We start from the raw sequence: 27,795 nt of genomic DNA, 5'->3' as shown, positions 1-27,795 counted from the left end.
GTGAACCACATTAGATGATTGGTGATGATGAGTAACAGTAGATGGTTTGAAACATAGACCAAATCTCATTATTATTCTGAAAGACAATCTCATTATTAATAAAAATTTACAATAAAAAAATGAAAATTATTAATATGGTAATAACATGAATTAAATAATAGTAATGATTATCATAATAGTAAAACATAAAACATAAATATTTCAAACATATATTTTATTTATTTTCTTGTTATTTGATAAATTGAAATTTGAAATTAATCATAAAATTTATAAGAAAAACATTAAAAAAAATTAATTAAAAAAAAAATGTTATATCTATATTTATAATAAATATATATTTAATTAAACAAATAAATATATATATATATATAAAAACAAAAAATAAAATACTTAAAGAAAACAACTACCAAAAAAGATAACCAATAAAGAAAAATAAAAAACAAAAAAATTAAACACATGAGCGCAAAACTGTGTAATAAAAAACATAAAAAAATAAAGAAAACAGAAAAGTCGATAATCTTACGTTATAAAGAAAAACTAAAGAAAGAAAAAAAGTCCGAAAAAACAAGGTGCAAGGATTTAGAAACGATAACTACAGCATCAAAAAAATCACATCAAAAAAGCACAAAGGCTGATGGGCTTTCTCTTATATCAAAGCTAAAAGGATTTTAGAAACCGAAAAGCGCAAAATCAAGAAAGCACAAAAGCTAAAAAGATTCTAAAAACCGAAATCAAGAAAACACAAAAGGTAAGGATCTTGCCGTTATAACAAAGAGAAAGGGATTCTGAAACCCGTAAACGCATACAACGACGTCATAAAACCATTACAGATATCATACAACGACCTCATACAGCCATTACAGATCTCATACAGCGACTACAATGCGTTCAACATATTTATGAAGGCGTTAAAGCATATGCATCTTGTGTTCATGATGCTCTTTGTCCATCCTGTGCGGCGGTGTTTATTTGACAAAAATCGAAAGAAGCCATTACAAATCTCATACACCCATTACATATCATACTACAATGGGGTGCAACACATATATGAAGGCCTTAAAGCTTATGCATGTGTGTGTTTAGATGTTGATAAAGCATATGCATGTGTGTTCAGGATGTGCGTTAAGGATGTTCCTCGTCCTTGATCTGTTTGGCCCTTCAAGAAATCCACCCTTTCAACTCAATTCCTTCCACCATATCACACCTCTTTAACAATACAAACATAATTTTTTTTTTCCAATGTATAACCATATACATAATCTGTTACCAATATGATTTACATACTATACATGGCTACATGCCCGACTACATAGCGTACGAAAACATATTATACACAAAATTTATTCCATGGTTCGTACCGTGAGCTGGCTCACATCTTGTCATCGTTTAACTTGTATATACATGTTATGTTATATGTTTTTGGCACTGTCATATGAGTTTCAAACAGGCGTGGGCCATAGAGGCTTCCAGCCGTTGATCTACCTACTATGCAGTTGTTTTAATGCGGCACGGGGTTTGTTGGTCCGACCGCAGTCTCTGCAGGTGCCAACTCACCCGTCGCCTTAATGACTTTGGCCCTCACACCGGCATGTGGCAAGACTCGTCCCTTCAGCCATGTGACTCCTCGGTCACAGCTTTCTCGGCGTTCCCGCTATACTTTCCCGCCTTGGATAGACGGCCACGATGGCTCGCTTGGATCGGAGGGTTGAAAGGCTTCCGAGGGTTTAAGCCATCGTATAAAATTCGTTTTGGTCGATTCAGGGTTCATTTGTTTCTCGGCTCTTCCAGCTCCGGTTCTGTGTTTCTCTCCTGGTTCGGTATCACCGGTGTTTTATCTGTCTCCTTCCTCTTCCCCGAAGGCTGCTCAGTTCACACCAACACGCCCTTACAGGTATTGATCCTTATTATTGGAGGTTTACAGAAAACATAAATCATTGCAGTTCACGGTCAAATGTAAGGAGTTCTTATGATGTTGTTCTCATTTGTGAACAGGGCGTGCAGCTGAGTCATTCAACCCCTTCAGTCGGAGCCATGGTAGCTAAGCTCGAAGGTTTGGCCCTCCTAGGCAAACACGGTAAGTTCCCTCTCTCAACATGTCTTGCTCTACGTATGAGGGTTCACAGTTCTACGATTTTGAGCGGTTTCTGTTATGGCTTGCTTGCAGACCACTGTTCGAGCGAGGTTTTCCTTGCTTCGAAGCCGAGGTATTTCTCCACAGAGAACCCTCACGGTGGCATTCGATATCTTTAAATGTCTGGTTGAGTTCTGTGAGCACATTGTTAAGTTCTATTCATGGTGGAGTGCTACAACACGCACTGATAGTTTTGTTTGATTATAATACTATCCTTGTGGCATGCGTAACTTTGGTTTGTATTTTCTGATATATGTTACAAGACATTGGGTCCGGCCGTAAGCTCAGACCTGGACTGTCGGATTTATGCTCTAATTTGAGGTTCTCGTATTAATGAATGTACAGTGGTTACTCTTGCATTATTCACCACCTGGGTGCTATGTTGTTATATAAATGCGAATCTGTAACAATACCTCTGTTTTCAGGTTAACAAATGATTCACGCACTCCATGAATATACTCTGTGTTTTATTATTTCTCAGAACAGTGATTGATGGTTTGTTTACTTACCACTGGTTCCGCTCTACTCAATGGTAACAATTTCATGAATTGGCTTAGGGTTTGTCTACCGTTTTCGAGGCACCCATCTGGTATTGTTATGCTTGTTTTTGCCTTGTTAGACTCAGGCCAGAGGTTCTCGGTTTAATAGAATAAACATATCATGCATCTTTTCCTTTATACAATGCCGTAAATATCTAAATATACAGAACCGTTCCTCATAAGCTTTATATACAGAGTTTTCTGTAAAGGGTTTTCGATTCTGTTCTTTCTTTACTTGTGCATCATTACACATCTGTGGTTTAACATTATTGAGGTACAGGAATGATATGCAGTTCTGGTTCTATATTTACCCGGTGTTTACATTAATCTTCCAAACCGGAATAACCTATTTATTTTCTATGCATGTTAACAATCAATGTTATAATCGCTACAAGGTTTTCCTTTTTCTTGTTGACGAGTAACACCGACCATAGTCGGCGCTCGTTGTTCAGGCTTCAAGCGTTTCCATACTCGTTCTATTAACTTGTTAAACTTCTATTTGTTTATTTTAAAGAACCCGCACTTGTTCATTCCATTATTGATGTTCCGACACTACACAGCGCCTCTGTCTCTCGGACGAGGTTGATTTATCATGTTCACCATTTGAGATTGATTTATCAGGTTCACTATTTACTAGTCGGTTCACTTGGGCCACCGCCCTTCTCATTCTAAGACCAGTATACGGCTAGCTTTCCCGACCATGCTTCTCGAGTTATAAGCTGCCCTTTCGCTTAAAACTACACCTGTGCAGTCGTTTAAGCAATTTGTAACAGTGTTTAGGGTAATGAAACCCTACAGTAGGTACGCTGTATCTAATAACAGTGTCTAGATTTATGATACATAATCTTTATTTTCTACCTGTAAATTCACTGTATATACACTAACAGCATCTAGGAAAATAAAATATAATCCATATTTACTTGCTATAAGTTCCACTGTATATGTATATTCAATCAGGGACTCAGCACTTGAAACCGTACCTGATTCGCCCGAGTCAGGAATAGTTTCTCAAGCAGGTCACCTGTTCTTTGTTTAAGCTCTTCCACCCAGCCATGAGATCCATCCCTCAGACGGAAGTCTCCCCCCGAGCCATCTTGCAGACCTCAAGCCCTCAGCAAGATTTTTGCACTCTGTGCTTGGTTATCTGGTCCTAACCAGACTTAACCAGTCTTTTCTTTGTCTTTTCCCTTTTTCCTCTTCTTGGAAAAGGTCTCCTCTGCCTGTCCACACAGCACAGAGCTTCCCCCCTACAGCCAGGACTTTTCCTGTTTTTTTGGGAGGGTAGTTCCCCTCAGTTATTATAACTGATCACTTTCTTTTAAATCCACCTCCTAGAGGCTGCCAGCATTTCAAGAAAATATTTAAACTACTTTTATAAAATAGTTTGTCCAGTTTTGTTCTTTTAAAACATAACAACAACTGTTTTACTGTCTTTTACGACAGTAGATTTTCATATTTACAAATATGGGGTTATCACATTTCCCCCTCCTGAGATTGGACATCGTCCCGATGTCTGTCTCCCTTAAACAAATTCGGGTAAGCTTCTCTAAGGAGTTCCTCATCCTCCAAAGTGGCCTCTTCAGGCCCATAATGCTGCCATTGTACCTTAGCTTGAGAAATAACCCGTTTCTGCAGCTGCACTTCTCTCCGGTCGAGAATGGTCAGTGGTTCGACCAGAACCTCACCTTCCGGCTCGACCTGCAATCAACAACAGATTTAGTTATTTCTTGTTTAAGAACAAAGCTTACCTAACATGATTAGATTAGTTCTTACCCGAACATTCTGCCATTGAATCACATGTTTAGGATCGTAAACGTATTGTTTTAATACGAATACGTGAAAAACATTATGGATCTTAATATGGCTTGGTAGGGTAAGTTGATAAGCTATTGGCCCCACTCTTGCTAAGACTTGGAAAGGTCCAAAATAGCGAGGTGCTAATTTGGCACATCCGCTCCACTGTAAGGTACTCCTTCTAGGTTGAATTCTTACAAACACATGGTCCCCAACTTGAAATTCTTTGAACCTTCTCTTTCGATCAGCAAAACTTTTCTGTCTGTCCTGAGCGGCTTTTAAGTTGGTACGCACTTTCTTTACCATGTCTTCCATTTCTTTGAGCATTTCAGGTCCAATTCGTAACCTATCCTCAGGTCCACCCCAACTTGAGGGTGTGCGGCACTTCCGCCCATACATGACCTCAAAAGGACTCAACTGTGTTGAGGAGTGATACCCATTATTATATGCGAATTCGACCAGGTGGAGATATTCTTCCCATTGGGTTGGCTTCATCATGACACATGCTCTCAGCATGTCCTCCAAAACTTGATTCACTCGTTCTGTTTGGCCATCTGTTTGGGGATGATAAGTTGTGCTAAAGTTCAGCTATGTTCCTAGTTCAGCAACAATGTCCTCCAAAAGGTTGATGTAAACTTAACATCACGATCAGAGATAATTACCTTCGGAAGTCCATGCAATTTGAATACATTTTGCATGAAAATATGAGCGATTTGCACAGCCTTATATGTTGATTGCACAGGTATGAAGTGTGCTGCCTTACTCAACTTATCCACTACCACCATAATGGAATCATTATTTTTCTTCGTTCGAGGCAATCCGGTTATAAAATCCATGGAGATAGTCTCCCATTTCCATTCCGGAATGGGTAAGGGTTGTAGCAGCCCTGCTGGATGCAAATGCTCCGCCTTAATCTGCTGACATTCTAGACATCGTGCTAGATACTCAGCTACCTCTTTCTTCATTTTTGGCCAGTAATATTCTTTTCGAAGAGCGGTAACCATTTTCTGGTAACCCGGATGCCCGGTATAATGGATGATATGAAATTCATCCAGAATCAGCTTCTTAAGATTATCTTCATTGGGTACATACAACTTTTTGTTAAAATACAGCATTCCGGCATCATCCAGCTCATACCCTTGTTGTGTTTTCTTACCAGAAAATTGCTGTACTTGCTGTTTAATTCGCTGGTAAACAGCATCATGTTCAGCCGCTGTTTTTATCTTTTCAAATAGAGTACTCTGCCATTTACTAACCAAAATCTTGCACACGCATTGTACCTTTCGACTTAATGCATCAGCCACTCGGTTCTCCTTCCCCTTTAAATGCTTAATTTCAAAGTCGAACCCACTTAAGAAGTCAGCCCAACGAGCTTGCCTCGTATTTAAGGTGGGTTGGCTGAAATAGTTTGTTAGGCTGTGGTGGTCTGTTAGCAACAGAAATTTTTTCCCCAAAAGATAGTGTCGCCACATTTTCAGGGCATGAATAACAGCCGTCAGCTCCAGGTCGTAAGCAGAGTATTTCTGCTCATGTTCTTTCAGCTTCCTTGATTCATATGCAATGACTCTTCCTTCTTGCATCAGCACTCCTCCCACGCCTTCTTTACTTGCGTCAGTGCAGACCACGTAATCCTTATTAGGATCAGCTATACTCAATATGGGTGCGGTGGTGAGTAAGTGCTTGAGCTGTTCAAAGCTCTTCTGACATTCTGAGGTCCACTTAAATACTTTTCCTTTCTTTTGTAAGGAGGTGATAGGGTATGCTACCCTAGAAAAGCCTTCGACAAATCTTCTATAATAACCCACTAGCCCCATAAAGGATCTAATATCTGCCACGTCCTTTGGTATGGGCCACTCCATTATAGTTCTGATTTTCTCAGGGTCTACTGCAATTCCTTCCTTTGTGATTACATGGCCTAAGTATTGTATCTCCTCCTTGAAGAAATCACACTTACTAAACTTTGCATACAATTGATGTTCCCGCAAAGTTTGCAACACCAATCTTAGGTGTTCCTCATGCTCCTTTCTAGATCGGGAATAAATCAGGATATCATCTATGAATATCAACACAAATTTGTCTAAGAATCTGTGAAACACACTGTTCATCAAACACATGAAGGTAGCAGGTGCATTGGTCAGACCAAAAGGTAGCACCACGAACTCGTAATGCCCATACCGCGTTCTGAAAGCTGTTTTAGCGATATCCTCATCTTTAATTCTGATCTGATGATAACCAGATCGCAGATCGATCTTAGAGAATACCGTCGCTCCCTTTACCTGATCAAAGAGTTCGTCGATCCGAGGCAAAGGATATTTATTTTTGATCGTGAGCTTATTCAGCTGACGATAATCAATGCACATCCGAAACGTTCCATCTTTCTTCTTGACGAATAACACTGGGGCTCCCCAAGGTGATACACTGGGTCGGATGTAATTTTTATCTAACAGCTCCTGCAGTTGCATTTTTAATTCCGTTAGTTCTGGCACGCTCATTCGGTATGGTGCCCGTGACACGGGTGCTGCTCCCGGAATCAATTCAATGGTGAAGTCCACATCCCTTTTAGGTGGTAATCCCGGTACCTCCTCGGGAAAGACATCTGCAAATTCTTGTACCACCGGGATGTTGCCCAGCATGGCAGTTTTATCCTTCTGATTTGCGTAACCCACCTGAATAGCATAGATTTGACATTTCTTCTTGATGCATTTAGCTAACTGAGATGCTGTAATGGGTCGAATCTGTACAGGATGTTTGATTCCTTGTAACTCCTGCTGCTCTCCATGGTCATCTTTATAGTAGATGGTTTTTGTTTTGCAATTCACTAAGGACCAGTGTTTTTCCAGCCAATCCATCCCAATCAGGATGTCATATGAACCCAACGGTAGTACGTTTAAATCTGCTACTATTGGCTGTCCTGCTATAGTTAAAGAACAATTATTTACCTTGGCCAAGACTCGTCTCTTGGCTCCTGTAGCTAATTGGACCAGCCACGGATTCTTGAACTTTTCAGATTGTAATTTACACTGTTCTACTATCTTTGGGCTAACATAACTTAAAGTAGCTCCTGGATCAATAAGAACAGATATAGAAAGGTGTGAAATTTTACCTTCAAATTCAACCATAGATGGCTGGTATTCCGCTTGTCGGTCTTCCAAAGCTGCATTAATTCTGGGTACACTGCGTGCCACGTCCCCAACGGTCGATGCTTCATGAATTTGGGATATCTGGTCTGTCCCCTTTCGCTGTGGGCAGTTTTTAACATAGTGAGGTCCTCCACAACCCCAGCATTGAACTGGAGGTCTGGTCATCCCCTCACCTTCTGGTCTAACAGGCTGCTCACTTACTCTAGATTCGCTCATTGGCCTAGATCGGGGCACATTCCTTGCAACAGATCTACTGTTTAATCCTTTACCAGCACCCTTACTCCCACTGCTGCGACCTCCCTTGCTGCTCCCAACCATTCGACTGCTCCTTTTCTCATTCCATCTTTTGTTTGAGGTGTCCCCCTTCTGTTTACTCTGCTGGTAGCAGATCCTTGCTTTACGAATAGCCTCATCCATGGTCCTAGGATTGTCAAACTCAATCCTCTCCCTTATATATGAAGGTAAGCTACTCACAAACCTTTGGACCTTAGCTTTCTCCTCCTTGATGTAAGGTACATAACGTAGCAGAGAGGTAAAGCGATTAATGAACTCGTCCATTGTCTGCTGTCCCAATCTTAAATCATGGAATTCTCTGGCCTTTTCATCGTAGAATCGTTCCATCAGGTACCTTTCTTTGAAGTATTTCTGAAACTTCTCCCAGGTAATGGTCCGTTCGCTTACCCCCTTGATAATCTTGATTTCCTCCCACCACAAGGTTGCATTACCTTGTAACTGGAAAATAGCTAATCTCGCTTTCAAGTTATGATCATATTCGTACAACTGAAAATATTTATTCATATTTATTAACCAAGCTTCAGCTGCTTCTTCCTGTTCGCCATCAAAATGTGGGGGTTTGATTTTTCGAAATTCTCCCTGCAGCTCCATTCTCTGACGTTTGAAGTCTGCTGCTCCGGTACATTGTCAGAATGATCCTCTTTGCCTTCTGAATTTTCAGGTTCCATCTGATAGTTTTGTTCTTCTGTCATCCTCTGCTGTTCAGCACTGCGGTTAGATAGAGGTGGATTTTGCCTGTCCGACAAACTCTTCAGAATCCTTTCTTGTTCAACTGTCAAACGTGCATTGTCTTCTCGCAACCGTGCCATCTCATTTTTCAACTCCTGAACAGTTTCCAGGATTGCAAGGTTGGTACTTCGTGTTTCCTCACCCAACTGTACCCACAGTTCTGGGTTCTCTCGAGGGTTACTGCCGGGTCCTTGCATTTCGTCCCCTATCTGGCTTAACTGTTAGCTGTTGTAAGTCTGTATTTCACCCCTAAATAAACAGAACAACAGTTAAATAATTATTAACTTACATATGTATGCATGGTGTACGTTTCTGCTCAGTGAAGCATGTTTTGCCTGAGGCCACAGTGTTGAAACTGGGCTCTGATACCAATTTGTCACACCTCTTTAACAATACACACATAAATTTTTTTTTCCAATGTATAACCATATACATAATCTGTTACCAATATGATTTACATACTATACATGGCTACATGCCCGACTACATAGCGTATGGAAACATATTATACACAAAATTTATTCCATGGTTCGTACCGTGAGCTGGCTCACATCTTGTCATCGTTTAACTTGTATATACATGTTATGTTATATGTTTTTGGCACTGTCATATGAGTTTCAAACAGGCGTGGGCCATAGAGGCTTCCAGCCGTTGATCTACCTACTATGCAGTTGTTTTAATGCGGCACGGGGTTTGTTGGTCCGACCGCAGTCTCTGCAGGTGCCAACTCACTCGTCGCCTTAATGACTTTGGCCCTCACACCGTCATGTGGCAAGACTCGTCCCTTCAGCCATGTGACTCCTCGGTCACAGCTTTCTCGGCGTTCCTACTATACTTTCCCGCTTGGATAGACGGCCACGATGGCTCGCTTGGATCGGAGGGTTGAAAGGCTTCCGAGGGTTTAAGCCATCGTATAAAATTTGTTTTGGTCAATTCAGGGTTCATTTGTTTCTCGACTCTTCCAGCTCCGGTTCTGTGTTTCTCTCCTGGTTCGGTATCACTGGTGTTTTATCTGTCTCCTTCCTCTTCCCCGAAGGCTGCTCAGTTCACACCAACACGCCCTTACAGGTATTGATCCTTATTATTGGAGGTTTACAGAAAACATAAATCATTGCAGTTCACGGTCAAATGTAAGGAGTTCTTATGATGTTGTTCTCATTTGTGAACAGGGCGTGCAACTGAGTCATTCAACCCCTTCAGTCGGAGCCATGGTAGCTAAGCTCGAAGGTTGGCCCTCCTAGGCAAACACGGTAAGTTCCCTCTCTCAACATGTCTTGCTCTGCGTATGAGGGTTCACAGTTCTACGATTTTGAGCGGTTTCTGTTATGGCTTGCTTACAGACCACTGTTAGAGCGAGGTTTTCCTTGCTTCGAAGCAGAGGTATTTCTCCACAGAGAACCCTCACGGTGGCATTCGATATCTTTAAATGTCTGGTTGAGTTCTGTGAGCACATTGTTAAGTTCTATTCATGGTGGAGTGCTACAGCACGCACTGACAATTTTGTTTGATTATAATACTGTCCTTGTGGCATGCGTAACTTTGGTTTGTATTTTCTGATATATGTTACAAGACATTGGGTCCGACCGTAAGCTCAGACCTAGACTGTCGGATTTATGCTCTAATTTGAGGTTCTCGTATTAATGAATGTACAATGGTTACTCTTGCATTATTCACCACCTGGGTGCTATGTTGTTATATAAATGCGAATCTGTAACAATACCTCTATTTTTAGGTTAACAAATGATTCATGCACTCCATGAATATACTCTATGTTTTATTATTTCTCAGAACAGTGATTGATGGTTTGTTTACTTACCACTGGTTCCGCTCTACTCAATGGTAACAATTTCATGAATTGGCTTAGGGTTTGTCTACCGTTTTTGAGGCACCCATTTGGTATTGTTATGCTTGTTTTTGCCTTGTTAGACTCAGGCCAAAGGTTCTCGGTTTAATAGAATAAACATATCATACATCTTTTCCTTTATACAATGCCGTAAATATCTAAATATACAGAACCGTTCCTCATAAGCTTTGTATACAGAGTTTTCTGTAAAGGGTTTTCGATTTTGTTCTTCCTTTACTTGTGCATCATTACACATCTGTGGTTTAACATTATTGAGGTACAGGAATGATATACAGTTCCGGTTCTATATTTACCCGGTGTTTACATTAATCTTCCAAACCAGAATAACCTATTTATTTTCTATGCATGTTAACAATCAATGTTATAATCGCTACAAGGTTTTCCTTTTTCTTGTTGACGAGTAACACCGACCATAGTCGGCGCTCGTTGTTCAGGCTTCGAGCGTTTCCATACTCGTTCTGTCAACTTGTTAAACTTCTGCTTGTTTATTTTAAAGAACCCGCACTTGTTCATTCCATTATTGCTGTTCCGACACTACACAGCGCCTCTGTCTCTCGGACGAGGTTGATTTATCATGTTCACCATTTGAGATTGATTTATCAGGTTCACTATTTACTAGTCGGTTCACTTGGGCCACCGCCCTTCTCATTCTAAGACCAGTATACGGCTAGCTTTCCCGACCATGCTTCTCGAGTTATAAGCTGCCCTTTCGCTTAAAACTACACCTGTGCAGTCGTTTAAGCAATTTGTAACAATGTTTAGGGTAATGAAACCCTACAGTAGGTACGCTGTATCTAATAACAGTGTCTAGATTTATGATACATAATCTTTATTTTCTACCTGTAAATTCACTGTATATACACTAACAACATCTAGGAAAATAAAATATAATCCATATTTACTTGCTATAAGTTCCACTGTATATGTATATTCAATCAGGGACTCAGCACTTGAAACCGTACCTAATTCGCCCGAGTCAGGAATAGTTTCTCAAGCAAGTCACTTGTTCTTTGTTTAAGCTCTTCCACCCAGCCATGAGATCCATCCCTCAGACGGAAGTCTCCCCCCGAGCCATCTTGCAGACCTAAAGCCCTCAGCAAGATTTTTGCACTCTGTGCTTGGTTATCTGGTCCTAACCAGACTTAACAAGTCTTTTCTTTGTCTTTTCCCTTTTTCCTCTTCTTGGAAAAGGTCTCCTCTGCCTGTCCACATAGCACAGAGCTTCCCCCCTACAGCCAGGACTTTTCCTGTTTTTTTGGGAGGGTAGTTCCCCTCAGTTATTATAACTGATCACTTTCTTTTAAATCCACCTCCTAGAGGCTGCCAGCATTTCAAGAAAATATTTAAATTACTTTTATAAAATAGTTTGTCCAGTTTTGTTCTTTTAAAACATAACAACAACTGTTTTACTGTCTTTTACCACAGTAGATTTTCATATTTACAAATATGGGGTTATCACACACCATCTTGTTAATGCCCAAATCTGAGGTTCTTCTCTTCAAATCTATGGTTGTTCTGTTCTCCCATTAAAGGTAAGTAAATTGTTTTTACAAATTCAATAAGCATTTGCTTTTACAAAATTAAATTAAATTCAGTTTGTACATTATTAGTTTAAGTGTAATTTTGTTTTACCTTATCTAATTTTATTATATTGAATTTTCTTATGGCTTTTTGTATATATATTAAAATGTATTTAATTGTCATTATGATTAATTTTTTTTTTTTTTATAATCATATTTATTTTCTTTAAGTGCATTCCATTGTGTTTATCATCAAATATATATTTTTGATGTAGGGTAATATTAATTTATTATTATATTTATGTTAGATAATATTTGATTTGTGATATTTTTTTAAATTGAATGTATTTTTTTTAAATTGTTAGAATGTATATCTCTATTTTTAATTTTTTAATTTGCACTTCAAATATCATAATGGGGTGTAATTATTATATTAATATTTTAAAACAGATTTCAAGTTTATAATGTCTACAAAATTGTATATTATGACTATATATGTTTGTTAAAAGAATTAGTTTCACTTAATGCTAAGTAATATTAAGTCAGGTCAAGTTTATAAATTAGATTTAAGTCTTTAGGCTTTTAGGATTACTGGTGAGATGGGGGGTGGTGATGGTGACATAGAGGGATAGCAGGAGAGGGGAGAATTAGAAAGAGAGTGATGAGAATGTGAGAGACTGGGATATAGATGTTATGATGTTATATTAAGATAGGGAGAGAGTAAGGGGGGAGAGAGAATGAGAAAGAGGGGAGAGAGTTAGGGGGAGAGAGAATGAGAAAGAGGATGAGAGATAAAAAGATTGAGGGAGAGAGGATAGAGAAAGGGGGAGAGAAAGCAGGAAACACAAAGAGAGGGAGAGGGGGAGAAAGAGATGGGGCGGTATTGAGAGAGGGGTGGATTCGAGAGAGAGGGGGGGAGAGAGAGATGGGGCGGTATTGAGAGGGGTGGATTTGAGAGAGAGGGGGAGAGAGAGAATGAGAGATGGGGAGAATGAGATACGGAGGGAGAGAGTAGGAAAGAGAGGGAGAGTGAGGGAGGAGGAGGGGGAGAGAGAGGGAAAGAAATACTTAAAATGGTAGAGAGTGGGGAGAGAGAGGCAGTGAGAGTGAATGTGAGAGAGAGAGAGAGAGAGAGAAAAAGAGTGATGTAGAGAGATCGAGCAAGGGAAAGAGAGAAAAGGAGAGAGGGATGGAGAGAGGGAATTAGAGAGAGGGTGGAGAGGGAATGAGAGAGGGAGTGGGAAAGAGAGAGTGGGAAAAGGAGAGAAGGGGAGAGAGGGGAAGAGTTTTACAAAGAGAGAGAGAGTGAGGAGGATATAATGTCAGCGAGTGTACGTGAAAGAGCCATTTTGAGAGTGAGAAAGACAAATATTGGGAGATAATGAGAGAGGGAGATACGAAGAGCGAGGGAGAGAAAGTGAGAAATAGAGAAAGAGGGAGAGAGATAAGGGGGGATGGAAAGAGAGAGAATGATACAAGGGGGGAGGGAGGAGGAGGTAGAAAGGGAGTGAGGGTGAGAGAGGAAGAAAGAGACGGAAAGAGGGGAAGAGGGAGTAAGAGAGAGTAAGGGAGAGAATGAGATGGTCATATATTGATAGAGACAAAGATAAAGAACGAATGAGAAACAATGTGAGAGAGAGAGATAACAAGAGCTATAGGGAGTGAGAGAGAGAAAGACAGAGGGATGGAGGGATGGAATGAGGGAGGGCCTATTTTGACCCTTAATTTTTTTTCACAATATGCATACACATTTTTAACTTATTTATCATTTGAAGAAATATTCTCATTGGAATTTATTGCAAAATGGATTTTTTGAACTAGTATCTCTCATCTTTCCTCGTGATAATCTATTGCCTAAGTTCCATTGGGCGAACCATGAATTTATGCTAAAACCTTTAGAGCATTGAATCTTTAAAAATTGTGTTGTTTTCCACATAGATTTTTCACAGATAATGAAGAGGACAAGGGGGTTGTATTTTGTTTGAATAGATCATTGAAAATTTTAAATGAGAAGGAAAACAAATATGGGGTTTCATTTGATTCCTTTGATGATAATTCAAGTGTTTTTGCATTTGTTTCATTGAGAATTACTTCCCATGATTTTATTTTCATAGCATGTATGACTATGATGGGAAAATTTTCTATATATTATATTATTGTTTTACATTGTTTAAATAGATTCTTAATAATTTTAAATTAGAAAGGGAAAAATTAGGGTTTTATTTAATTTATTTGTCTATATATATACAAGGGGGTTGTATTTTGTTTGAATAGATCATTGAAAATTTTAAATGAGAAGGAAAACAAATATGGGGTTTCATTTGATTCCTTTGATGATAATTCAAGTGTTTTTGCATTTTTTTTCATTGAGAATTACTTCCCATGATTTTATTTTCATAGCATGTATGACTATGATAGGAAAATTTTCTATATATTATATTATTGTTTTACATTGTTTAAATAGATTCTTAATAATTTTAAATTAGAAAGGGAAAAATTAGGGTTTTATTTAATTTATTTGTCTATATATATATATATATATATCTATCTATCTATATATATATATATATATATATAGATATATATATATATATATATATATATATATATATATATTAGTTTCACTATGTATGGGAAACATGGTCCTTTTACAAGATATATAGATTTTTATTAAAAAAAATATTGTGTCAATATCATTTGATCTATTTTAAGTATATTTATGTGGGTAAATATATATCTTTGGCAAAGGAATGGTCTAACTTGGTTAATGATTGTGTAGGTCATTTATATGACTATACACCATGAAATGCTTATTCTGTGGATCTTTTATTAGAAATTTATTTATTTTAAATCGGGTTTTCATTTGGTTTATTTTCTATAAATGTATCTCACTGAACATGTGTGACTCTATGGAGGAATATCTTTTTTGTTATTTATTTTACCCTCAATCATATTTGTGTAAATAGATTTAGGCCATTTTTGTAAACAATACTCGAAGACGACTTGATGTTGAGTAATATTTATTTAAATATTTTAAAATTAATATATTACAAGTATTTCATAATTATATGGATTCCCTTTCAATTAAGTGTTTGTTTTTGTCATTTTACATTTGTTTCGGAATTTTTCTTTTTTTAACAACTTCTTTTTCCTTTCAACCAAAACATTGTAGGCAACACAATGTAATTTATTGTGTAGGTGAAAAAACTTAGATCTATCTTAAATCCAAAGCAAATATTTTTACACACAACCCTCTTTTGTGGGTACAAAACTTAGGAAAATTTTCCAAGTCAAAAGGTGTAACCAATTTATTAGCATAAAAGATTCAGATTGAGAGAATGCATTGATGTCTTCTAACATCTAATATTAATTTATATAACTATGACAATGTTAATGGCGTTAAATATAATTTTTTTATCACATAAAATCAAACAAATAATATAATAAATATTGCTACATAGAAATACATATTCCTCATTTTTTCCCCACAACATTAGATGGTGACCAAAATGCAAAAACTATTACAAAATTCTAGATAATATTGTTTAGTTCTAAATAACCTTGATAAATTTTTAAATATATATTTTATTGTTTTACAATTATAAATTCTAAAATACTCATGAACTTTCGATTTAAGTAAATGAACAAAATTATAATTCAAATAACGACATAAATATCTAAGAAGATTTTTTTTACCTGATCTTCATAAAAAAATTAAAATTGTAGATGTTAATTGTTTTAGAGAAGAGGCATAAAATAAAAGGTTGTGTTTGGTATTATATTATTTTATACTAATATAGATATATTTGAGCAAAAAAAATATCCTTTAAAGATAGGGGAGCAATTTAATTTGCATGTCGACATTTCAACTAAACTAGATCTATGACTACTTGAAAACAACAGAGTGACAATTAGTTTTCATTACCTCAAATAATCCCTACATTGCACAATCTAGACCAAGATCCATGTTTGACTCTCTATTCATCCCTCTACATTTTTATCCATTACAGATAGATATATGATTGGTATAATCTCACCCCCTTCAACTTCTATTGCTAGCGTGTGGATATTTCGTGAAAACACATAATTAGTGGCCTCTAAGTTCAAAGATCTAGAGTTTCTGATCAATTTGACATCACTCATAAGTTTGTGTGTTATTTTACTCTTGATGGAATCAAGCATAGTAGTATACATGAAAGAACTAGTTAATAAGGTGATAGCTTGCCAAACAATTTTTAAGAAATTTTCTATATCAGTTTTCGATATCTTAACACGGATCTTATATATTTTCAATGACAGTATATCTTCTTTATATCCATAGCTCTATAATATGAAACTATACAAAATAGTGTTACAATTCATGGATTCAAATCGTCACATGTAGATAAAGGTTGGAAAAAACATGTTTCGGATAGAGACAAACAATATCCTTGAGAGAATACCTAATCTAGCATCCATTACTTACACTTCTCCCTTATACAGGGGATGTAGAGCACCAATCATGCAATCAATAGAATTTAATATTTAATTCCATTTATTGATATTATATTTTGGGATGTTTTTATAAAAAAATAGTTGAAAGATTGTTGATCTCAATTTTTCTCTTAATGTTACATTTGTCCATACTTCAATGGTTAATAACAACATAAATGAAACTAGAAACTAGTCTGTTCCTATATATGATAGATGCTTGTTAGTCTATATCTTGGTTTAATAAGAGTGCAAGGGAATTTTTTTTATTTTAGTGCCATATTTTTATAAACTTCCAACAAAACATGTTTAGTCTCCATCATTATTTCTATAAAAAATTCTTAAAAACATAAATTTAATTTATAAATTTTATGAGAATGGTAATGTGATTGTAGAAATTATTTTCAAATTATCTTGTTTTAATTATAATTTATTTGAAATTTTGAATCCAATTGTATCCACTAACTTTAGAAAAGTATATATATGAATCCAAATATTATTTGCAACTATAAATTATATATTGAGAATGCATGATTCTTTAACTATTTTATACCAATCTAACTCAGAGTTGCATATAATCAGTCAATCCATATATGTATATTATTTGTTTTTAAATACTTATAATTTTTTTTTATAAGTTTTCAAATTTATAGTAAAATATCATAGAAAACATTTCATCGTTTATTTTCTTATCATTCTCTAATCCAATTAGTGTTTTTCACAAATTTAGCACCCTATTTATGTCATTCCATTTAGTTGTTTGGTCATTAAAATTTTCCACATGTATCATTCTTTATAAACTAGTGATCTCTCTTGCATGGATATAGATGTTTTTTTTCTTTTTTTTGTTAATTTAATAACTTTCATTATATCATAAGTGCTCACCCATACCATATTTGTTGGCCAGTAGGTAATTATCAAAAAATATAATGAATTACCAAAAAATAAATTTACTAGAACCAAAAAGACACATTATATTAGAAGACCTTCAAGATCATGATGTAACTTACTATCATTACAAACCATATGAATTTACAGGGGCAAGATGCTACAATCTAGACTGTAGTGATGGAGGAGGCCTAATGTCACAGTAGATGTGCTTTAAAGTGATCCAATTTATGTTATAAGAGCTATTGTCCCCTTTCCATGCTATGAAAACAATCAAGCATATGTGAATGGTTTCTTTCCAAATCATTCATCAAAATAATAGTTGTATTCTTCTCTTCACATTGGTCTTTATTGAGATTCTCCATAGGTTTGTTGATATGTCTCAATTTACCAATAAGGTTGTATTGGGATGAACTAAGTCCTCAACTCCAAGGGTGCAGGCTGGAATGGGGTCTAGGGTCTCATGATGCCCCGAACCTCCCTCAAAGTATATTTATTGTTGAACCCTCTCTGGAATTCCACTTCTATATCTACCTCATTGATGAAGCATTGCACTCCAAGCAATATAACAATACTTCCTACAAACCAAAAAACTATTGCCACAAAAACAAACATCAATACACCTAGATATAATACCCCCATAACCCAAATGTGTATATCAAAGAAATATACAAGGTGTCAGGGCTAAGATTCACAACCTGAGAGGATAACCACACCCAATCCTCCATCAAAACACAAGAAACTCGATGAACCTTTAAAATAAGGACGACCCTATGTATTCTAGTTCACCCACTAATAGAATTCGCCCCATCACAAAAAATAAACTCTGAGCTAATCCAAAGCCTCGTAAACAACCATAATATCGATCAAGAAAATGAAAGAGTGAATGTTCATGGGTAATTAAGAATAAGGCTAAGACTAGTTAATTATTGTAGTTCCTAGACCCCATAGAGACTAACACAGAGTTGATGACATCAACACATAGATAGTGAACCTAGATTAGTGATGTATAAACAATTTACATACTCCTCTATGCCAAATACATCCTAGCACATCTCATTGTTTCTCTACTATGTAACATTTGACTAAGAGCATTATTTTTTCTACCACTTAGCATTGTAAAACTGCAAGGAAATTTCTTTTAAAGAGCTAAAGGGGTGCTTTGATTAGACAAGATTGGAATGACCACCTCCATCATCTTTTTGTAATTAATAAAATTCCTCTCATCAATTAGCATAAATTCACATGTTCTTGCATAGTTGGGGGGTCACAGGCCACCCATCATTAATTATAATTAAGGTCAAATTAATGGCATGGACATCCCCAAGCCTCTCTTCATGATGTTTTTCCAGCCCCAATGGGAGGCTATAGATGTGTGTTACTTGAATGTCTATTTTTATCTTAATTATTGATTTAGATATACACCATATTAAGGGGAGCAGCTATTGGGGAAAATTAGAAATAGGAATGATACATGTAAACAGATGGCGGAGATCTAAAACAGAATTGACGTTTTTTATCTACATCGTACTTATTTAATTTTTAGTCTTTCTATGTAATCCATTATTATGAAGGTATACTCTCGTAACTAATTGTATGCTAATTTTTTATTTTAATATATTTGGATGAGAGTGGGATGCATTACATTTATACATTGAAAACAACATTGATTGCATGGTGGTATGGATTGAATGATGGAAAATAAACAATTTATGGTAACTTATCATGGCTTATCATGGCATGGTGTGCCTACATTGGTCAATGAAGTTGAACATGAGAGGGATACTAGTAATACAAAGAAACAAATTGATTTATAAAATGGTTTAAAAAATAAATAGGATCGCATATCCCCCCATACTATTTAGTTTTTTGAATATTATATTGGTTTATTTTGTGTGTCTTTTCTCAATTTCCATATATTCTAGGTATAAATATTTTTATGAATTGAGAATGCTTTTTTTACATCTGTGACATTACGTAATTGAAACACTATGAGTCTATGTGGTGTAATGGCCACAAATTCCATGACAAAAGGTTAGATGAAAAGATGAAAACTTCTAATATTGGGAATTTCAAAGCATTTCAGATTACTAATGTTTCCTTTAGAAGTGATATATATCAAGAAGTCTCTCAAAATAGATACTAGTATTTGCAAGATATACTTTAGTGGGACTTAAAATCCTTCAAAACATTTTTGTTCGATGTCAAAAGGTAAAAGTTACAAATGAATGAATGTGATCTGAATAGAATTTTTGTTGAACATGCTAATGGACTTACCATGGTTAATACAATGAATATTAATATTCCATGTGATGTTGGAAGCTCATATCATTGTTTCGTCCCAACCCCCATTCACATCACTCTCAATTTCCAAATACCCAATTTGTCTACTATAAATCATAAAATAGGTGCAATCCTTAGAAATTCAACACACAATTTTAGACAACAAGGGTACACTTCATATTACAACATGAATTAGGATAAAATACAATGCATTAGACATTCTAAGTTACTACAATATTTATTTCTAGTGCACCCAAGAAAAGACGATATAGCTCATTCCAAATCCTAGCTAGAGAATTTACAATATACAATTTATGGGCAACAATATTGTAGGCTATTAAGGAATCTCACTAAGCTATACTAGGTGCATCAAAGGCTCCACTACAAGCTAGAATAACACAAATAATTTCATAGTTGGAAAATTTTCTTTCATAAAATGAGTCTTAAACAATATTTAGCTAAACTTGCATGACAAAATCTCCATTAGCCTGAAATGTTGCAGTTATTTTATAAGGATTTATCTCACGAACCTTAGTTCTTGCAACATCTCAATTCTAGTGCTCTAATACTTCTATAAATTTTATCTCACACAAACCCTCATGCGCATAGTCTAGATAATTTATAACCCTTTCGTCACAAAAGAAAAGGACTACAATATGATAACAACAAGAAGACATGGATTATCTAGTGATTACGTTGCAAGAATGAGGACACTCTAGTGATTATTTATTAGGGTATATCCACATCAATGGTAACTTATTGAATATGTACATGCATCATTTGGTGATTAGAAGCCACCTCCAAAGTGGTGGGGTCTCGAAGATAAACCTCCACATTTCAATCCCTCCTCATTACATGGTTTTATACTCTCTAGAAAAGGCTCCAACATTTAACGCTGCTCAGCATGTCCTAATTTGAAACAAACTCCATGTATTACACTCTACATGCAATAATACCTCAATACAGCCACTCAACATCTTAGACTATCACATGTGCTTGTGTTTCTCGTAGGGGGAAGTGCCTTTACTCCTAGTGCTTGTTAATATAATGTAGATGACAGTGAAACATATGATATCTTGCCAAATCTATATGGGTTTAGGGCCAAGTATAAGGATAATATGCATCTACAGTGAGATATCTAAATGTTGAGCAACCAAAATACTCTAGCATATAGCAAAGGTATTAAGGTTTCATGATTAACTCCACATAACATTAATTTTACCATTAACATAGTTTAAACACTTTGATAGAAACACAAAATCTAATACTTCTTCTAAATGAGGAAAATATTTTTAGGAAAAAGAGTATTCTCCATCTAAATATCCATTGCACTTTCTTTTGAATTTTTTTAGCCAGAATACTTTTGAAATAAATACATAATGGCCTGCAAAGAACCATATCCCAAACACCACTCCACATTAAGGGACCACAATAGACCACCTCTAAAAAATTTGAATGCTCACTGGTGGAATAATTCCATGAAATATGGTTAACATATATTGCAAGAGGCATACATAGCCTCATAAATAATTTGGATGCTCTTAGATGTCCATTAAAATATTCAATGTTTAAATCATCCATATTTTTATCTTCTACGATGAAATAAAGGGTAAAGATGTAACCTTTAGTCAACTTTCCTTTTGTGGGTATATATCTAACCCATATTTTACATCCATATCATATTTTTTCACAACCACCTTCTCACTCCCCTAAGTAACCAAAGAAATTTCTTGTGATCTTGAGGACCATGCATCCTAATCAAAATTCACATATTCATTCACTACAATCCTTTGTTTTTCTTGAATGTGGATCTTGTAAGTTTTAGAAGTCACAATATATGTAACAAAAAGATTGTTGATACTCGAGGATTCCTACTTATCCTCTTTTCCATAGGAACATGAATATATAATAGACATTGAAATACACAGAAATGTGATACATTTGGTTTCATACCAATGGATTCCTTCTCTAGCTTTTTTTCTTTATTTCATGGAAAACTATTCAAAGTATAAATTATGGAGGAAACCTAGCATCTAATCCCATGTTATTTGTGTGTCATAATTTGACTATTTATAGTAGTAGCCTTTCCAATATGTGCATGGTTCCTATGCATTGGACTTTGGAAAAGGGAATACTTATTGCATGCAAAAATATGTTCTTCACATGCACGAAAAGTAGAAGTATTTTGTATGATTTCTTGGAAAGAGATGTGTCACTACGTGCGTAAAAGAATATCTAATTATTATAATTCTCTTAATACTAAAAAAACTATAGCTATTGTAAAAAAGAATAATAATTTTATGCCTATAAATAGTATGTATTCTATTAATTCCTTTCGGTAAAAGAAGTACACATTTGTTTATAGAAAGAGAATAGACGATTGTGATAGTTTTTTGAAAAGGAAATAAGTCTTTCATGCAAAAATAAGAAGATAAAAAAATAAAAATGGTTATTAAGTTAGACTTATTGGAAATAAATTAATTTTACATGCATGGAAAGAAAAAACAAAATGGGATAAATTTTCTTGAAAATAAAGTATGTATGACATACATGGAAATGATAGTTATCGAGTAAGATTTCTTGAAAATAATTTTGCATGAAAGAATAGTTATTATATAGGTTTCTTGAATGAAGAATATGTGCTTATATGTAGGTAAATGATAGTTATATTGCTAATAAAGGAATGTATATGAGATAAAAAAAGCAATAGCCATCATGAATAAATTTCTTTTAGAGAGAATGCTTGTTTATTTTGCCACCATGTTGAAAAGAGGAAGGTGTATTTGCATGCATGAAATATGTGCATGTTGTGCATTGTATCCCTTCAAAAGAATGTTTGCTTGCATGCAATGTTTATTTAACTTCCTTTTAAAAAAAACTATCATGTTAGCTTTATTTTCGAAAATACCATGTATATACATGTACAATATCTATTGTGAATAGATTTCTTTGGGAAATATTGTGCATTTTCAAACAATATTATGTTAGCTTTTCTTCTATAAAGATTATGCATTTGCATAAAAGATTTGGTTAGCCCTCTTTTCGAAAGATTATGCATTTGGAATAAATATTACATTAGCTTCCTTTAGGTTAATTTGTTTCGGAGACCAAGTAGTTGCATTCAAGAAAAAACAACTATCATGTTAGCTTTATTTTCGAAAAGAGCATGCATATACATGTACAATATCCATTTTGAATAGATTTCTTCTAGAAATATTATGCATTTTCAAACAAGATTATGTTAGCTTTTCTTCTAAAAAGATTATGCATTTGCATAAAAGTTTAGGTTAGCTCTCTTATGGAAAGATTATGCATTTGGAATAAATATTACATTATCTTCCTTTGAGAAAATATTATGCATATCCATACAATTGTGAAAAGTCTGTGTATTTTCATGGGAAAACAATATCTATTGTGATAGTTACCTTTAAAAGAATAAGGACTCTTATCGTGGTTTTCTATAGAAAAAATGTTGACTTATGTGACGGGAATATAGTTAGTGTGGTATATATCTAATGATAGGAAAAGAAGGAATGTCATGACATTTGGTTTATATTTTATTTATGCACACAAATAGATTTTCAAGCAATGGTAATAAATGTTGGTTATTTGTTGATTAATACTTTATCTAACCTTGATATCGAATTTTATTGACGACAATGATGGTAGGGAAGGATTGTGACTTATTTAAAGGATAAATTATGTTTAACATTTTGGAAGGTAAAAAATAATGATCTATGTTGATTGAGAGATGTCACTTGTAGGAAAATCCACTGATGGGAACAACCAAATCACAAAGACTTAGACTAAGGATTTGTGGGTAAATGATATCATTATGCTTGCAATAGACTCTAGATAGATACATTGTATTTAAGATTATATTTCTTTGTAATATTTTATAAAAATAATCAAGGGATGGACTCCCTTACAAGCGATTGAGTATGGGGTGAACACCCTCGTGAGAGTTTAATAAAATTAAACTTTTTTTGGTTTTCATCCTCTGGGGTTTCCAGGGTATATCGATGTTCAATGATGTGTTTTCTTATTTTTCCATTATAATTATGTTAACTCCTTGCATGATGTGACATTTATATTATCAAGTATGTGTTGAAATAATTGACTTAAAAGAATCATGGAATAGATGCAAGATTACAAGGGGAAATTTATTTTAGTATTCTACACACGTGGTTGTCAATTGTTATGTAACTTACTATTCCTTTACTAAAGTTCCTATATGTAATGTTGAAGATTCTATCTAATGGTTAATGAATGTATATGGAATAGAAATTTTGAAATTTACATGTGGGTATGGAATAGATGCAAGGTTACAAGGGGAAATTTATTTTAATATGCTACACAAGTTGTTGTTACTTGTTATGTAACCCACTATTCCTTTACTAAAGTTACTTTATGTAATGTTTAAGATTCTATCTAATGGTTAATGAAGTAATATGGAATAATAATTTTGAAAGTTAAATGTCAGTAAATTGTGTAAAATTTTTATAATCCTACATGTTTTTATTTAAGGTTACCAAGGGATGTGACAAGTGGTATTAGAGTTGAAGGTTGTGGAAATGGTGCCTTTTGGGAATCAGAATAGAAGTACATGTATGACATTAATGGTGATAATATCTCGTATAATTCTAATGAACTACATAATGATATATGCAATGGATAATTGGAAATAGATGCATGATGACCTTAATAACCGCATTGAAAAATAGAAAGTGATAATGTTTACTCTAAAACTATGCTCATGACATTTGAATCATTATGTGGATACAATCCAATCAAACCTATGTTGCATTTATCAACAATCTTGAACACTCACTAGTGATAGTGTGGATTAATTATCAACCTTCTAGAATTAGGACAGCCTAATGCCACTAGACCAACATGTGTATTCTAGTCCACCCACTAATAAAATTGGCCCCAACACTAGAAATAAACCCAGGAGCATACAAAACCCCCATAATCCACTAGAATATTGATCAAGCAAATGAAAAACTATGGTAATTCCTAGTACCTATAGAGATTAAAAATTTTATACATAGAGACATAACAAATTGGAAAAATTTAACACTTAGCAAAAAATATTTTTTCAATTGTTACTTCCTATTTATAATACTTGTTGGATAGAACTTATTTGAAACTTAGAAATAATGGTAGAGAGGATATTTTTATAATATCAAACAAATCCCAACCAACTCCAAAGTAAGCATTAATTATAACCCATGTGCCATTTTCCACACAACAAACTATTTACTTGTAAAGATTAACTTACCATTTTTCATAACAATCATGATTAACAATAATGAATCATAAAGAACCATAGATAAATTTCCCTTAGGTCAGACACATGTCTAAGCAGGATCCTCTCATAATGGCACTAGCCTTAACATGACTAGAGCCATATTGGGTCAGGTCTTGTTACCTATAATGGTTCTATTCCCATAAGTATTAGTGGTCAAATCCAATTTATTAATTAATTCATAGTCTCAAATTAAATTTTCCTTACATTAGAAGAATGAGTCATAATACGAAAGAAAAAAGTATATGTCCCATAAGTTACAATCAAATCTACTGAAGAATAATGAAACGTTATGTGCATAAAATATATCTAAGTATCATGTTGATGGATTGTTTTGTTCCCCCCAGATATATAAAAAGAAAATTAATAAATTTATTTTTAATTTAAACACAAAATTTAACTATGGGCACTAGGGTTTGTGTGAGATAAAATTAAGAGAATTATTGGAGTACTAGAATTAACATGTTGCAAGAACTAAGGTTTGTGAGACAAATCCTTAGAAAATAACTGCAACATTTGAGGCTAATGGACATCGTTTGATGAAAATTTAGATAAACATTCTTTAGGACTAATTATATGAAATAAAATGTTCCAACTCTAAAATTTTGTGTGATTCTAGATTGTAGTGCAACATTTGATGCACCTAGGATAGTTAGCGAACTTCCTTGATAGCCTACACTATTGTTTCCAATAAATTGTACATGGTAAATACTCAAGCTAGCATTTGGAATGAGATATATCATCTTTTCTACAGTACACTAGAAAGAAATGTTGTAATAACTTAGAATGTCTAATACATTGTATTGTATCTTAATTTAAGTTGTAATTTAAATCGTACTCTTGTTGTCTAAAATTTTGTGTTGTATTTCTAAGGATTGCACCTATTTTTTTATTTATAGTAGAGAAATTGGGTATTTGGAGATAAAGAGTGATGTGAGTCAGGGGTGGGGAAAAGCCACCATATGAGTTTCCAACATCACATGGAATTTTAATATTGATTGTATTAACCATGGTAAATCCACTAGCATGTTCAACAACAATTTTGTTAAGATGACATTCATTCATTTGAAGCTTTTACCATTTGCATCAAACACAAATGTTTTGAATGATTGAAATCACACTCAAGTGTATCTTGCAAATACTAGTATCTATTTTGCGAGACTTCTGGATGTATATCACTTCTAAAGGAAAGATTAGTAATCTGAAATACCTTGAAAATCCCAATATTAGAAGTTTTCATCTTTTCATCCAACATTTTCATGTGGAATTTCTGGGCACTACACCACATAGACTTATAGTGTTTTAAATGTGTAATGTCATGGATGTAAAAAATGCATTCTCAATTGATAAAAATATTTATACCTAAAATTTATGCAAATTAAGAAAAAATGCACCAAATAAATCAATGTAATATTAACAAAACTAAATAGTATGGGTGGATATGCTACCATATTTATGTTTTAATCCATTTTATAAATATTATTGGTATCTCTATCATGTTCAACTTCATTGACCAATGTAGCCACACCATGCCATGAAAAGTTACCATAAATTATTTTTTTCCATCATTCAATCCATATCATCCTACAATCAATGTTCTTTTCAATATATAAATGTAATGCACCCCTCTCTCATCCAAATATATTAAAACAAAAAAATAACATATAATTATTTACGGGAGTATACCTTCATAATAATCGATTATGTAGAAAGACTAAAAATTAAATAAGTATGATGTAGATTAAAGAAATGTCAAATGTGTTTTAAATTTCCACCATATTCTTATATGTCACATTCCTCATTCCACCTTTTCCCAATAGGGTCTCCCCTTAATATAGTGTATGCTTAAATCAATAATTAATATACAAATAGACATGCAAGTAATACACATCTATAGCCTCCCATTGGGGTTGAAAAAACATCATGAAGTGAGGCTCAGGGAGGTCCATGGCATTAATTTGACCTTAACTATAATTAAGGATGGGTGGCCTGACACCCCCCAACCATGCAAGAACATGTGAATTTATGCTAATTGATGAGAGGAATTTTTATTACCTGCAATAGGATGATGGAGGTGGCAGTAGCTATGTTGGTTCAAGCATGGCACCTTTGGCTTTTCATGCTTGAACTGAGGATCAACTGAGCATTAATATGGGAAATATTACCTTCTATAATGACTTCTATGAGTTTTTGCGATGATCAAGTTTCCCTGGTATAGGGTTAGTCTAGGATCATTCCAATCTTGTCCAATCAAAGAACCCCTTTAACTCTTTTAAAAGAAATTTCCTTGTGGTTTTATAGTGCTAGTTAGTAAAAAAAATAATGCTCTTAGTGAAATGCTACACACTAGAGAAACAATGAGATGTGCTAGGAGGTCTTTTGTAGAGAGCGGTATGTCAATGGTTTATACATCACTAAGCTAAGCTTATTATCTATGTATTGATGTCATCAACTCTGTGTTAGTTTCTATGGGTGCTAGGAACTACCATAATTCACTAGTCTTGGCCTTATTATTAATTACCCATGGAAATTCGCTCTTTCATTTTCTTGATCGATGTCATGGTTGTTTACTGGGTTTTGGATTAGTCTAGGGTTTATTTTTTGGTGACGCGACCAATTTTGTTAGTGGGTGAACTAGAATACACAGGTTCATCTAGTAGCACTGGGTTGTCCTTGTTTTAAAAGCACCTCAAGTTTCTGGTGTTTTGATGGAGTGTTGGGTGTGCTTATCCTCTCAAGTTGTGAATGTTAGCCTTGACACCCTGTATATCTCTATGATGTACATAGTTGGGCTATGGGGGAATTTTATTTAGGTGTATTCATGTTTGTCTT

The sequence above is a fragment of the Pinus tabuliformis genome, chromosome 4_2, assembly GCF_031772625.1.
Source record: "Pinus tabuliformis cultivar Carrire ecotype Pingquan chromosome 4_2, CPIR1, whole genome shotgun sequence".
NCBI classification, from domain to species: Eukaryota; Viridiplantae; Streptophyta; class Pinopsida; order Pinales; family Pinaceae; genus Pinus; species Pinus tabuliformis.
The sequence above is the reverse complement of the archived record's forward strand: the minus strand, read 5'-3'. Positions refer to the sequence as shown.